Source organism: Gymnoscopelus braueri (assembly GCF_963280865.1).
Source record: "Gymnoscopelus braueri genome assembly, chromosome: 5".
NCBI classification, from domain to species: domain Eukaryota; kingdom Metazoa; phylum Chordata; class Actinopteri; order Myctophiformes; family Myctophidae; genus Gymnoscopelus; species Gymnoscopelus braueri.
Genome location: NC_137606.1, coordinates 28,114,546 through 28,130,834, shown reverse-complemented (window position 1 = coordinate 28,130,834; position 16,289 = coordinate 28,114,546). Strand labels below are relative to the sequence as shown.

General features: G+C 41.9%; 1 protein-coding gene across 1 annotated transcript in view; it reads left to right on the top strand.

Moving 5' to 3' along the window:
• Positions 1-16,289, top strand: part of lrfn1 (leucine rich repeat and fibronectin type III domain containing 1) — a 158,986-nt gene that overhangs the window by 82,747 nt on the left and 59,950 nt on the right. Inside the window, exon 2 of the mRNA XM_080429619.1 lies at positions 6,986-7,035. The gene's annotated coding sequence lies outside the window, so the exon portion shown is untranslated. The remainder of the gene's footprint in view (positions 1-6,985; positions 7,036-16,289) is intronic.

Sequence of the window (16,289 nt, the reverse complement as noted above, 5' to 3'; positions counted from 1 at the left end):
TCAAATGGAAATTAGATTATCCGGAGGGAGGGGCTTTACCAGGCTAAGGGGACACAGGGCGAACATGCAAACTCCACACAGAAATCCCTTTCGCCAACCACACCTAGGGTATGGACACTGATGATGCGGAGGGGAGAACAAACCTAGCCTGGGACCAGACGAATCTGCCAGTGCAAACAAAAAATTGCCCTCGGCGATTTGGGTCTGGCACCGCTCCGTTGTGAATCCATTTCCTGCTCCCAAAGTCTGGGGTGACCAATCAGGGCCCAGTATTCAAATATGGGAGACTGTAATTGGTAGTTGGTTGTAGGTCTAACCAATTGTGTCCAGAGCCATTGTTTTGATCCCGCCGCCTTGGAAAAAAAACGTCCTCATAGAAGCACCAGACTCATATCCACGCAGTGATATAGTCTGGCTACGCGAGGCTAGAACAAACCCCCACAGCATCCCCGGTGGGAATTGAACCCAGGACCTTCTAGCTGTGAGGCGACAGCACATATCGACTGCGCCACCACAGATCTATCTTTTTTTAAATCAAATTCCTTTGAGTTTATTTTGATTTACTATTTAATGTTTTTGAAAATCTTTTGAAATAATCTTTTAAATGCCGTAGGAATGAAGAAAGGGATATTTACCTCGTGACCCATTAAAAATGGGTCCCCGACCCACTGTTTGGGAACCACTGCTCTGCTGTGCCAGGGGGTCGAGTGTCTTCTCTGTCGTGGTGACACTGGGCACCCTGGAGGTGCTGCGATGGTCACAGATCAAACTGTGTGGTCACATGGTAAGAGTACCATATGCCATCTGCTAAGTCACAGGCACTGGAGGCTGCAGTGCAACAGGGCAGACTGGTAACTAATGACGACTGTGACATGCTTGACTGCCCTTGTTTTTAAAATCAGCCACCCGGGCTAAATTGGAATAGAAAGAGGTAATGCCGCAATCAAAGCAGCGGCTTACCATTTGTCACATTAGTACAGGCATTTGTCACATGCTTGGCTCTCTCATTACCTGAACCCGTGTCTTGGAGGAAGCACACAGTAAAATCTTCAGTGTTCATTTATCCCTTTTTGTCTCCGCCAGAGGTGGAGAGTATGTTTTCGTTCTTGTCCTTCCGTGTGTCCCCCGTCTCAGCCAAGCTAACATTGGTCAAGCTTCGCGTGACACGTGGACAATATGTTGTCACCAATGCTTTTGATTGGCTAGTGAGACGCATGACGAAATAGAAACCTATAAATAGGTGTGTCACTTCAAAAAATCATTTATATTTTTTGAAGTGAGCTTCCATCAGCCAAGCTAACATTGGTCAAGTGACACGTGACAATATGTAATATAAATAGGTAAGACAGGATTAATCAGGAACAGTACTGGCGGAGACCTGTGCTCCGAGGAGCACATTTTCTAGTTTAACTCTGAGAGCATACAAATACCAAATGTACCCGTATACACTCAATTATCTTACTGGATAACAACTTAAGCCCTATATAGTCATATGGCAACTAGCAAAATTGCCAATCTACAAGCTCACAACACACACATTGCAATGTGACGTATTGTGAGCTTATTGACCGCCTATTTCCCCAATTTGTGAAAACGACATGCCCCAAATAGGGACGCCAAGTTGAAGTGGTTAAAGGCCAATGTGGACCCCATGATTTTAGACAAAAAATATTGGCTAAGACAGGATTTGTAAGGTTTCTTCATGATTTTTAAAGACGGTTGAATAGAGCGGTGATAATGTTATGTTGTGAAGTGATATAGCTTGCAGTCAGCATTGATATGTTGCAGGGGAGTGCGATGCCTTTTGAAATGCTTCTGTTGTAATGCATTTTTCATTGCCATTGAGTACCTGTACACAGGCTCCTGAAAAGTCAATACAATTCATCTTAGTGCAACATTGAGTCCTGCAAATAATATACAGAGACACATCTGCAAAGCTTACAGCTACCAAACACCTGCATGGGCATGGCCCTGTGTTCTCAGGCTTGGGGAAACACTAAACAAATAGCTGTTTGTCCTTGGGGGCGGTTGCAAATGATAGCAGAGAAGTCAGGGTATAGTACACTCAGGAAAACAAGCAAAACCACCGCCCTACCAGCTGTAGGTTTATATAAGCTAATGGGTGCCAGGGCCAGAGAAGACATACAGTTAGAGGGTACATAGTAGGGGGGAAAAAACGGTGTTACATGTTTTACTCTGAAAGTGTACAGATGGATAAGCTGAGTTAAATGAGTGATGATGATTTTAATGTGTACGTGTGAGCGAAACCATTTTTAGCATGGCTCTGTAGGAGGCTAGCCGTCTGTCTGTCTGTCTGTCTGTCTGTCTGTCTGTCTGTCTGTCTGTCTGTCTGTCTGTCTGTCTGTCTGTCTGTCTGTCTGTCTGTTTGTTTGTTTAGATTTTTTTAGCTAATCTCACAAACCCATGGACCAATTGTGTATGCTGCCAGTACCTTCATTTTATTTCCTATAATTGTTTTATATGTTTTTAAATATTTTACTTTTATTGTATAATGGAAGTCAGTGGGGCTCGGATCAGGCTGGAACCCTGCCCAAATTTGGCGCAGACCAGTTACAGTATACCATGCTGTAAACCGTCTCCTCATTAATAGGACCACCTCCGACTACTCACAAACGAAACCGTTGTTAAAAAAAAAGACATGTTATTTGGGTGTGTGCGTGCGGTGGTGCATGGGGGCGTTGCAATGCAGTACGTGCCATCTTAGCTAAAGGGGAAGGAGTTATTCTGGTGATGCTTGCAGTGTGAACAATATCAATCAATGCCTTAACTGTTGGATGCTTCAGGGCACATAAACAGAGGATGGACATTTCACTGAACTGTAGCACACATGCGTGAAATTGCACTTGTCACATCACTGTCTTCGGTCAAATGGAATCTGGTCATTGGGCGAGATAAAATGACATTTTCAAAAGGAAGCAAATGCTAAATTGTGGTACATTCACATTTTGATAATGGCATAGGCTAAATGGCTAGTGTGATTATTTTTAGCCGGCACATTGATTCCTAAAAGCTGCTACAGGGCAATAAATGTTTGCTTGGAATACCACTTCTTCACTTATTATTGAAATCTTAGGGGATTGTGTGTGCCTGTGTTCCTAAGAAAAGAAAAGCTCTTTCCTGTTTCTATGTAGCCTAGTAGATTTGTGCAAAATTGCCATGAGGTTCATCTCAATATCAATGTCTGTGGTAGAGACAATTGCAATGGCAATTTTCCTTGATTGGACACACACCCTGCATTGCTGTGGCGGGTGCGGATAAAAGAACCGTTGAGATACTAATCAACCTCAGAAATTAAATCCGACAATCCGAAAATCAGAGCTATATTCCTCTGTTGTCATACTTGGAGACATGTTGTGGGAGGTACTGTAGTCCCTTTTTCTTAATTTACAAAACCTTCAATTAACATCTCTGTTCTGTGCTGGGGAGAGAAGAGGAAATGGTGTCTGTTTTTCTTTATCCTCTGGAATGCAATAAATCAAATGTTGCATGGTTTTGTTCGTCGACAATGCAGACTGTACATGTTTATTTAGTGTGCAGGTTCCCTAGCAACTAAGATGTTACTTGCCATCAGGTGCTGTAAATGTACAGGAGCTGGTCTCTGTGTCACTGGCTGAGAGACAAGTAAACCATTTATTTTGTTGTATGTACTGACACATTATACTGTGATAGACCAACAACAGAACCATGCACTTGCAAGGGAGCACTGCAATGCATAAGATATGGTACAATACATACCGTTTCACTAGACAGTCTACAAATCATATTCATTCACTGTGAATACCATAATTGCTATTGAAAAAACTGAGATATGCTTACAGTACCCAAAATAAATTCTAAGCAGCATACATTCCAGAGGCTGAATATAGTGTCATACTGTAGGATACAAGTCACAGGGTTCTGCAGTTATTGTGGATTGTTCAAGACTCTGGAATGATGAAAGTTGGGAATGCATACCCCACCCGGTTATGCAATACCTGTTGTACCTGTTGTCAGAGTACTTAATGTACCCATTGTTAGAGTACCCAGTGGTACCCGTACCACAGTACTAATAACGTTAGATATTACAATCAATGGGTTATTCATGAATGGGCACTGGCTTACCTGAAATGTACCTGTGTACCCGTTGAAAATATCAGCTTTGAATGTACAATATGAACTTGAATTGTGGTGGGCAGTTATGTGTCTGTTGCGAGCGCACAGATATGCCCATATATGGACCGAAAATTGGCATTTCACATGCCCATAGGCGTATGGTGATACACATACTGCCGTCAGCGCAAATCAACGTTGTTAGAAATGGTTACATACATCACAGTGCTATGTGCCTAGATCAGTGATATTCAACTGGCGGCCCGCGGGCCAAATTCGGCCCGCAGGGAGTTGTCTTGTGGCACAGGAACACATTCCATATTCCAAAAAATATGTAATTATCTTGGATGGTTGGTTGTACAGGATGTCCATTTTGAACGTTTTTCATAACCGTTAACCAAAACTCATTAATGGTTAATAATTAAGGGGAAATTGTGTGCTATAGTACAGCATGGTGTCCATTGTTGATGTGCTATAGGTCTTATAGGACGATAATGGACATATTATGTCCATTTTGGTGACGTACTGCTTCATACTGCATTTACGCATTTTGATGTTGTCAGGATAATATGTGCCAGACCTTAATACTGCACAGGCTTTGAATTTGGATTTGAGAAATAGGAAGTAGGCATTTCAATTTAAAAAATAACATGGGTTTCTTCATAAAATTGGTCCTCCTCACTATGCGTATTATAACATTGGACCATTCATTTGTTTTCTGTCTACTTTCTGTCTATTTTCTGTCTAGAGAGAGAGTGAGAGAGAGAGAGCACACTCTCATGTTGCGTTTCATGAACCATTAGTTGTCAGTTAGAGCATCTTGACGTTCAGCCTGTGACGCTATTGGGTGATTGGAGTCCACTCAAAACTAAAAAATAGGTACATTAGCTACCATGCCATCTCCCTCAATTTTTTACAAATTGAGGGAGATGGCATGTAATGGACGTACTGCACTCAAAAATCTTGTTGTTTTTGTCAAGCTTCGCAGCTACATGGTGAAAAAAGTAGCTGAACTACTTTATAGCTACATCATTCTGAAAGTATCTTGCCACAAGCTACTTGGACATGTATAAGCTAGACACACTGATGTGTGAGATCATTCACCTGAAAGAATGGTACCAGTCTCTTTATTGCTTTAACATTTAAAAAAAGTTAAAATCAGTTTATTATAAAGCGAGGAGAAAAACAAAAAACTAATTTCTGGCTGTTTTGTTTATTTGTACTACTTCTTTTGATACATAACTACATTTTAACACCAGATACTTTTCTTAAGTACATTTAGTGTGAGCTAATTTAACACTTTGACCCAAGTGATTTTCTTAATAGTGAATTTTACTTTTACTAAAGTACAAACATATTTAAAGTAAGATATCTGTTCTCTTACTCAAGTATGGCTTTCAAGTACTTTTTGAACCACAGTTTATTTCATTATTCATGTATAACTTGCAAGGCAGAATGGGGCAGCTGTCATGGCGGCTGGACGGCTACCTCCAGGCATCACTTTAGGGGGGCCTTTGCACCACAAAATAAATAAAATAATAACATATTTAAGCAACCAGTTACACATTTCTTAACGGTTTCCGGTTAAACCATGAACCTTTTTTGTTTGTACAGTATGTCTTGTGGCCCCCGACTTCAAGTAATTTTACAATTGTGGCCCCCTGCCTAATCTAGTTGAATACCCCTGGCCTAGATCATACCCAAATATGGAGCTCGATCAACAAGAGAGAGAGACACACAGAGATAGACAGGGAAAGGAGAGAAGGGGGAGAGATGGCCTATTTCACCCATGCATTAAACTAGAGAGGGAGAGAGATAGTCCATGAGCCAGACAAGATTTCATTATCGAAAGAGTGGGCAAAACCATACCTATATTAAATTGTTCATAGGGTCAATACGAGTAAATAAATATATGATAACCTCTCCACAGGAGCAGCTTTTTCATGGTTATCACACATTTTGTTATTTTTCCCATACGTACATGACAGGTGAAAAAATGACAAAATTTAAAAAGAGTTATCATAATGAAACTTCCTGAGTTGATTACTTACATGAAGACAATGATTTATCGTATTACAAGTTTTCTGAAATTGTATATTTAAATATGCAAATTAGGCATTAGGAAAATATGCCTGAATTTGCATAACTTTCCAGAATCAACATTGGAACATTGGACAAAGCCAGAGTCAACATTCTTATTTCATTTTGTTAAGATGCTGGAGTCAAAGGTTTTTAACGAGGGAATATTCAATATCTGGCTCAATTTTGGGGCTCTGGCTCATGGACTAAATGCCTAATTTGCATATTTAAATATACAATTTCAGAAAACTTGTAATACAATAAATCATTGTCTTCATGTAAGTAATCAACTGGGGAAGTTTCATTATGATAACAATTTTTTAAATTTTGTAATTTTTTCACCTGTCATGTACGTATGGGGAAAATAACAAAATGTGTGATAACCATGAAAAAGCTGCTCCTGTGGAAAGGTTATCATATATTTATTTACTCGTATTGACCCTATGAACAATTTAATATAGGTTTGGTTTTGCCCACTCTTTCGATAATCAGTGCTCAATTTTGGGGCTCTGGCTCATGGACTAAGAGAGACTATTCTTCCTGGCAATGCCGGGCAGCTGATAACACAGCGTTTATTCTGGCTATTACCCTAAAAAACAAATGCTGCACTATAGCAGTGGCACAATAATATTGGCTCTGTTGTGATTTTTACACGTTTTATCTTGAGGAGAAATTGCACAAATGCCAAACCATCTTGTATTGAATTTGGGAAGGGTTCAAAAGGCAGAACTTTAGAACTTTTTCTATGATTCAGCCATTACAGGTTTTGAGAAATGCCCTCTATTTCTCTTTGCAGATTGCTTTGAAATCGTCACTGAGGGGCATCTGAGAGGACACAGCATTCAGGTGAGTCCTCTTTTTGAAATTACACCCTATGCACTTTTCTTAATGCTATATTCTTAACGCTATGTTAAAACAAGCCCCCCCCCTCCCTCAACTGCATCTATGATATGGATGCTTTTGATGCACTAGAGTAGACACATCAATGGGTTATGAGTGGCACATAAATATAGAGCTGTACAACTATATTTTCTCCAGAGGAGAGAGAAAGAGAGGGAGAGGGAAGGAGAGGCCTCCATGTCCAATATTCCTCTTCCACTGCAACTATTACACCACGTTTGTTATCCTCTCACATAGGCAGGGCTGGGCTGGCGCCATAGCCGTTTTGCCTCCCAGCCTGCGCAATGGGAGTGAGCTCCATTATCAGAGCTACTGCTTCACCACCCTGCAGCAAACCCAGCACCCTCTGCTCCTGCAGCTTTCATTCCTTATCTCAATAGGGAAAACGGGCTCTCTGATGAAGAGCCGAAATCACCCTGGGCTGCAGTGTGAACATGGATACAGAATGCATACAAAGATGGCCTGATAAACGTATGATCGTGCGAGGCACTGATATTTCTCACAGGAATTTGCAGTTGGTAATAGATATTCTGGGGAATTTGCTTTGTAAATAATCATTCTAGGATGGGAGCCTCAGTCCATCATTAATCCAGTGCTGGGGTAGCGTACAGCAATTGTTTACACAGACCTGCCATCAATGACATATCCAACTCATAAAGAGGAGCCCAAACAGATGAATATCTGTAATGCTCTTGTGTACTCTCAAGTCTGGGACAAGCCAAATGGCTTTAGATTATTGATTGTGTAATGTTGAAGATGAAACAGACAACACTTTCAAATGGGATCTTGACAGCTCCTCAGACAGTCTACTTTATGGCTTGTGTGTTGAAGTTGCGTCCATACCATATTAAACTACACATTAATAGGTGGAAAATATATTTCATCAATAATTTCATATGCTATTCTAGCCATTATATATTATGTTTATTCGATATTTTGTTTTTCCATATTGCACTGCTATTTCTGACCACTGGGTGTTGTATAGTGCATAGGAGTGTACTGTAGGTGAGCTCACCGGAGGTCAATAAACAAGTTCTCTCAAGTTACAGAACGTTTTTCTACATATTGAGTGCAGACATCCAAAACAGTCTAGAGTCGACTCTGTAGCAAGCTCTCAGTGGCCTTTTTGAGTAGCAGCTGTCACTACAAATGCATGCTAATATATTTTGCAGTGAAGGCTACTGAGGCTATATTTGACTTATTTTACATCATTCTGTACAAGCTTAACTTTTTCTGTTTAATCTAATAAGAAGTCCTTCATGGAAGCTTTGCATTTGACTTTTGTGGAGCTTCCATTGTCTGTCCTTTACAGCCCTAAAGTCAATGTTCGTTTGTTGTGATTGTATAGAAATATTTATGTGTGGCCTTACATGACAAGACCAATCTTTTGCCTGTTTCCTTTGATACAACCTATATTTTACACTAAACCACTGGACTGAAAAACTGCTTGATAGGTAATTGTCTCCACCAGGCCGAAGGCATGGTGGAGAGTATGTTTTACCCTCCGTCCGTCCGTGTGTGTGTGTGTGTGTGTGTGTGTGTGTGTGTGTGTGTGTGTGTGTGTGTGTGTGTGTGTGTGTGTGTGTCCGTCTGTGAACACCTAACATTGGTCAAGCTTCACGTGACATCACAATATGTAATATAAATAGGTAAGACAGAATTAATCAGGAACAGTACCATCTTTTACCACCTCGCCTGGCAGAGACCTGTGCTCCGAGGAGCACATTTTCTAGTTCAATTCTTATTTAGCCACCGTCCCGGGCACAGAGGTGGTCCGAGGACCCCCGCCGGGGGTCCCTGGCCCAGGTAGAGCCCTCCTCCGGCACTCTGCCGGCCACTGCCGTCTTCCCAAGGTTTGCGTTTTTTAACTTGACTATAATGCTGGCACAAACAAAGTGTAACATCTTCATGGGTTATTGTGTTAAGCACATCTACACAAGCCTCACTATGTTTTCTGAAGGCTTTGGTTTGAAGTAGTCAGACGCTGTTAGACTGCATTGATCTTTCTCACTTTGAATCTCTAATCCTGATTTGATGCTTTTTCTTTTTTTTGCAAAAGAAGAGCTTCAAATGTTTTGTCCTTGGGAAAGGGGACATTTGACTGTCAGCTAATTTGAGAAATTGGTTCAAATAAATTGTTAATAATCCCATCATTCACAGTATGAAAAATAACAAAGCCCTTCAAAGCCAAAGGGGTGCAAGAAAGAATACACCAGTAATATTGGCAAAAAGAGATACATAAATCCTTTGTGATTATATCATGAACAACAAATTGTCACATCATTGGGCCGAATGCTGTTTCTTACGGTTCTTTGAAACAGAAATGAAGTGTGTTTTCTCATTGAATTAGCTTTCAGTGTGCGACAGACCAGAGCATCCTGTGTGTGATTATATTAAGATAAGCAAGAAAGTGGATAAGCTGGCCATTTTAAATTAGATTACTTTGTCCATGTTTTTCTTGAGAAAGTGATTATGCCGTGTTTTTTGTGATGAATTGAGGTCAGGAAATGAAACTGGCACCTTCAGTCTCAGTGGTTTCCTGGATCACGGATATTATGGTGATGTTCTTTTGCTGTCCCTTTAATAGTCGTGTTGTTTAAGCACCAACACCACATAGCACAGGGGCATCTGTGGCGGGGCTAATAGAATTTGTTAGTTCATCCATCTTGTTCAGCAGTTTGGTTTTTATATAGTTCATCTGTTGTTGTCATATGTCCTTGTCACTACCAATTTCATATGATAATGGACTACTGTGGGGAATAAAAACTTCTTCTAGAAGTCAAGCTGCACCAATACCATATAAGGCAAAAGTCCCTGAAACCCTAAAAAGACTAATGTTTTAAATATTATTAGTTGAACCAAGGGGTCAGTCATACTCATGATTAAATGCATGACATTCCCTGCAGTTGTGTCCTCCTGTGATGTAGTGAGAACACATGAAATTTAAAACCAGCTGTGTGTGTGTGTGTGTGTGTGTGTGTGTGTGTGTGTGTGTGTGTGTGTGTGTGTGTGTGTGTGTGTGTGTGTGTGTGTGTGTGTGTGTGTGTGTGTGTGTGTGTGTGTGTGTGTGTGTGTGTGTGCGCGCGTGCGTGCTGGCTCATACTTGCAACAAAGGAGGAAGCTCATACAAACTCTGACCTTTTTATTTATGCGAACATGAAGATACCAAAATCATGAATCAAACATGGATAAGTCAGTAAAATCAGTCAGCTGTGTATGGACGGATGAGAGTAAAAGGAAATGTAGGTGAAAGAAATCATCAAACAAAGAGCTGGAGTGTTCCCCGGGTGCTGCATGTGAGAGATGGAATGGCCCTGCAGCCTCTTACATACAGGTGATGAAGCAGACTACAGGTGTTACACATCTCCTCTTGACAACCTCACTCCACCTGCACACACCCCGTAAACACAAACCACAACAGACACCAGCACAAAGGACAAGGATATATCTTTTGTAATCATAAAGTTAATAAATATGTAAATTATTTGTCATATCTGCCCTGTGCACCTTTTTGTTTACGATGCCTAAAAGCCAAACAGAAATGTCATTTGTTCCAGTGTTCAAACACAGTTAAATCGATAATCGCAATTATTAGTTGTAGTTTTGTTGACAAGCACAGCGCGTTGTATGCTTGTAGATCAGCTACTTTTGCTACATGTAAATAGATTTTGAGTAGAGGGAAATAAGTAAGGGGCCTCGTATAGACCCCTGGGGGAGTATATAGGGTTTAAGTGGTTACTCAGAATTTGACATCCTATGATACAATCCGCAGATTTGCCCATGCGCGGACGTGAAATGTTTGTCAAAAACTGCGCACTGCGAATGCACGGACGTCACGAAACCTAAACCAACACCACGCAGCCGCTTTTGTAATCTCCCCACAACAACAACACACGCGACGTGACCACTTCGCTTCAACCCTCGTCGTTGCTTTCACTTTGCTCATGTCTCTCTATCACACCACACTCACGGTAATATGTCATGTAGCCTACATCCCACACAAAACATTAAAGCACGCCAGTGTCTCAACGCAGCCGCTAACAACACCACTAACCTCGCATCACCAGTCTATCCACCTCGGAGGAAACAACAACACCGAGTCGGCATCTGGGTTGCCACGTTGGGGGGGCGGACAAGCAGACAGGTCAGTGTTGCCAGATGTGCGCCAGAAACAAGCAACCACCTTCATGAAGAAAAAAAAAAACAGCCGAAGGGGTCCACGATGTTTCACGGGGGTCCGCGATGTTTCGCAGGGGTCCCAAGACTCCCAGGGGGTCCGCGGACCCCCAGGGGGTCCCCCATGTATTTTTATATATTTTTTATTTTTAAAAATATTTTCATCCCACGATTTTGGAACCCCAAAATAAGCGAGCCCTCGCTAGAGCCCCGTGCGCGGCTAGGGGGCCGGGCGCCCGGACCTCTAGTATTATACAATTGCAGCCAGTAAAGTTTTTAGTGAACTTTTAACCCCGTGGTGGGGCAATCTGGTGGGTGATGTCGGCCGTTGGATGCAAAGTATTATTGCATCCAATACTTTGTTGTTCCCAAACAAGATATCTCTAAACGGTCAGCCTGCATTTGTGCACCTTCATGCTCCCTGGAGGATGAACCCCACTGATGTTGCTGACCCCATGGCCTTTCCTCTAGCACCACCTTTTGGCCTGAATTTCCACTTGCACACAAGATATTTCGCACGCTGTCTCTGACGGCGAAGTGGCGAGGTGGGTTGGACTAGGCTGAATATATGTTGCAGGTGGATTCAATCATGACCAACCAAATGATCGCTTTACATTACTGTAATTTCCATAGTGTCATGGTCATGGAAGAAAAGCCTCAGAAACGCAATTTCACCCGAGAGCAAAACTAATTTTCTTGTGTGGGAGGTGCAGAGTTGTCAACAACTAATCTACACCACCTCAAACAAACCGCCAAGAGCACATAATGATGAAAAATATGTTGAACTGTAGAGTTGTGAAAGAAACTGCATATTATTGAAGGGGCTGCCTACAGTATTGTTTAACCCATTAAGACCTGAGGCTGATTAGAAAAATGTCTTCTAAATCCTAGCAGTTTTCAGAAAAACTTATGTTGCTATATCAGTGGTGCTCAAACTGTTTCATGTCAGGGACCCCCAAAATTATATGTATTTGGCCACCGACCCCCATCTCAAAAGGTTTTGTTCCAGGGACCCCCAGAAGCAAAGATTTGAGTGGAAAATGTTCGCTTCAAAAATATATATATTCAAAGATTTGCTAAAACTTTCACGGTTAAAAAAAAATTGCTGATCTACAAGCTCATAGCGCTGCACAAAGTGAACACACGCACACACACACACACACACACACACACACACACACACACACACACACACACACACACACACACACACACACACACACACACACACACACTCACACTCACACTCACACACACACAGTATAAAATAATGGTTAAACAGAAGGCACACTGAAGAAATATGCTCATTGCCTCAGTTCATTGAGCTGCCTACTTCAAGTTTTAAAAATGTTTCGTTATACACATAATGATTAATTATAATGAATCAAGCTCCAAACAACATTCTCAATAAATGATTATTGCCAGTGATGCTTCTGAGATAGGCTATCATTAAATGAGCACACTTGTCCACAGTCTCAGAGTGAGTGCCGTTAGCAACTCTAGAGTTAAACATGAAAAATGTCACTTTAAAACGGCTCTAAATCATTTTGTGTGTGTGTGTGTGTGTGTGTGTGTGTGTGTGTGTGTGTGTGTGTGTGTGTGTGTGTGTGTGTGTGTGTGTGTGTGTGCGTGTGCGTGCGTGAGAGAGAGTGTACTGTGCGTGTGTGAGAGAGAGTGTACTGTGCAGCATAATTGTCAGACCTTGTGTGAATGGACAATTCATGTACATGTTATTTCTGAACAGACTTTTGATTTACCACTTGTGGTTTAGCTACTCATAGCGTTGATAATGGTGTGTATCCATTATAATCTAGTAAAAGAAGGGAAAGTGCACAACTTTAATGTTTGGTTTAATTGCAGTAATCTTAGCTAAACCATTTACTCTATTAAAGCAAATTCAGTCATGTGTCTAATCACTGCATTAAAGCACAACAATTTTTTTGAAAATAGGATTGTTTTTTGTGGGGGGTTTTGTGTGGCAGTTACTAAACTTTTACGCATTGTGAGCTAAAACAAATTTTATTCTGTGTTTGTTCGAGAATTGGCTGTTACAAAATGCATGTGTGTCAAAGTGGCACAACCTCATTAGTCTGAAAAGCACCAAAACGTTTATTCATCTATTCATTTGACAGGTTACAAACTGTTGTGAATATACAGTATGTAAATACCTGTTATTCTGAAAGGTGACATTCCATCACAATAGAAGTGATTAAATAAATGATGCAGAAATAAACCTGCCTATTTTCCACATCAATGCCTAATTCCACGCCCACAGTAGTTATCCGGCACTGACAATATCCACTCAATATCACTCCCATTTATCACCATTAAAGAGAATGAAGGGAGTCACTTTGTGAGAGTGTGCAGGCCAGTGAAAAGGTATGAAGGGGATGATTATAGACATTGGTGGAAAGTAACATTTACTCAAGTACTGTACTACTTTATTGGAGTATTTGGAGGCAGATATTGTACTTTTTATTCTACTACAATTATTTGAAAACTTTATATACAATATTCTCTCTTGATATAGCCCTATATACATTTTGGCCATTTGAAAATAGCCGATCTACAAGCTCACAATGCGTCGCATCGCAATGCATTGGGAGCCTGTAGATCTGCTATTTTCAAAAGATTTGTATACATTTGAAAACTTGCGAAATGGGACCTTCTGCATAATGAGCACTTTCTACTTTTGGTACTTTAAGCACATTTTGATGCCAATACTTTTGTACTGTTACTCAAGTAAATTTTGAATTCCATACTTTTGCTTGTAACGGAACTGTTTCTACATTTCAGTATTGATACTTTTACTTCAGTAAAAGATTTGAGCACCTTTTCCCACCACTGATTATGGATCCCCTTTGATGACCAGCAGATTATAATGGAGAGTTGAGCAAACATTCCTCTTATTCATTGGCTATATTGGTGCAACCAGTCATAAAGCTTATGATCCTGCACTCTAGCAAATTACTCTATGAACAGCCAACCCTGAAGACAAGCTGCCTTTATTATGGTTTACGCAAACTAGACCATACCCGTAGGCGGATATGAGCACCCAAAGTGTGCAGTTTGGGTTATGCGGTGAGAACAGACAGTTTATCAGGGATCGAAAGTGAGTTTGTACTGTGTAGTGCAGTGGTTCTCAAACTTTTTCATGGCAAGGACCCCCAAATTGACACTTGTTAGCCCGCGGACCCCCATTTGAAAAGATATGCGAGGGACCCCCATAAGAGAAGATTTGTTTACGGCTGTAGCAGTGAATCTCAACCATTTTAATTTCAAGGTCCCCCAGTTTGACATGCATTAGGGCTACGGACCCCCATTGAATGGCATTTCTATCCCTTGGACCCCAGTTTATATGGTAAAATGTATGTTAATTTAACTGTGAGAGTGTACAAATGGAAGCAAATGGACCCGTTAGAGTCCATTTGGTTCCATTTGTACACTGTCAGAGTTACAGACCCATAAGGGTCCATTTGGTGCCTAATCTATCATTTAGCTGGGGACCCCCTGGAACTCCCTCAAGGACCCCTGGGGGTCCCCGGACCCCACTTTGAGAACCAATGGTGTAGTGTGTACACGCACATCCCGTCGTGGAGGAACAGAACACCCACAAACACCCGCGCATATAAAGATCTAACAGGCGGAGCCGTTCCCCGTCGGCCGTTGCCAACACACACACGCGCGTGCGAGCCGTTGCGAGCGCGCACAAACAAACACACACACACACACACAGGGCCGCTTCTCCCTACACGCACACTACACAGGCTGCGTGCAAATTTTTTTTATTTTTTGTGAGCTTGTAGATCAGCTATTTTCGCTAGCTTGTGAGCTTGTAGATCAGCTATTTTCGCTATTTGACATACAACTAAGTTGTACTTTTTTTTTTTTTTCTTTTTTAACGGACCCAATCCGCCCAGAACCGCGAAAAAAACGAACCCAATCCGCCCAGAACCGCAAAAAAAACGCGGACCCCCGTGAAACATCGCGGACCCCATCGGCTGTTTTTTTTTTTCATGAAGAAATTTCCCTGGGGTCTCCAGGCCGTGACCTACAGACATGGCGAAGGAAAACTGTGAACACAGCCACGCATGCAAGATGTTGCACATGAACGCAGCAGCCGCACTGAGGCGCTCCAACACAAACACTCTGACATTAAGCTTCACACAACAAACATCAGCAGCAAACATTCACCACAATGACAAACAAATTACGTCCGCGCAAAAATAAGCGAGGGCACGCTTATTTTGTCTTTCCCTCCCTCCCTCCCTCCCTCTCTTCCTCTCTCTCCCTCTCTGTCTCTCTGTCTGTGTCTGTCCGTCTATTCTCTCTCTCCCTAAGTGTGTGTGTGTGTGTGTGTGCGTGTGTGTGTGTGTGTGTGTGTGTGGTGGGGGTGGGGCGGGGGGGACAGCCATGACGCAAGGGACTTTTGAGATCGCCATCCCCAAAATAGGTTGACTTATTGGGATACATGCGTGTGACTGGTCGCCCCTGCCGGTTCTCTGATTATTTTTTTAAAAATAGGCTCTGTCATGATTAATTGACCACACATATGAAGTGAAACAACTAAATTCTATCCAAACGATATGTTATAAGTGAATTCCGTGCGTCAAAGAAGAAGTTTGAGAGCGTTTAGTAAGCGAAAATAAGAAGTCAAGGCACTCGTACCCTGACTCGCACATCAACAATGGCTGCCGTTCGTCTTTTTCAGGCTGCGAACTCGCCACCTGATTGGCCAACTTTTGCTGTCAATCACAGAACGATGAGCGACGTTGCCATGTCCAGGTTTTGTAAGCGTGAAGTGGGTGTGAATTGGTTAGAGAAAGTGCGTCCACGCATGCGCAGTGCGCGGCTTTGTGTTTTTTCATGAAGCTGGTTGCTTGTTGCTCGCGCACGATCTAGCGCTGCGTTTGGCCTTCTTTTCATAGACCTTGTTGCTTGTAGGGTTCGTTTCGTTTGGCCTTGTTTTCATAGACCTTGCTGCTTGTTTCGCGCGCGAAACCTGGCAACGACACATGCGCAGT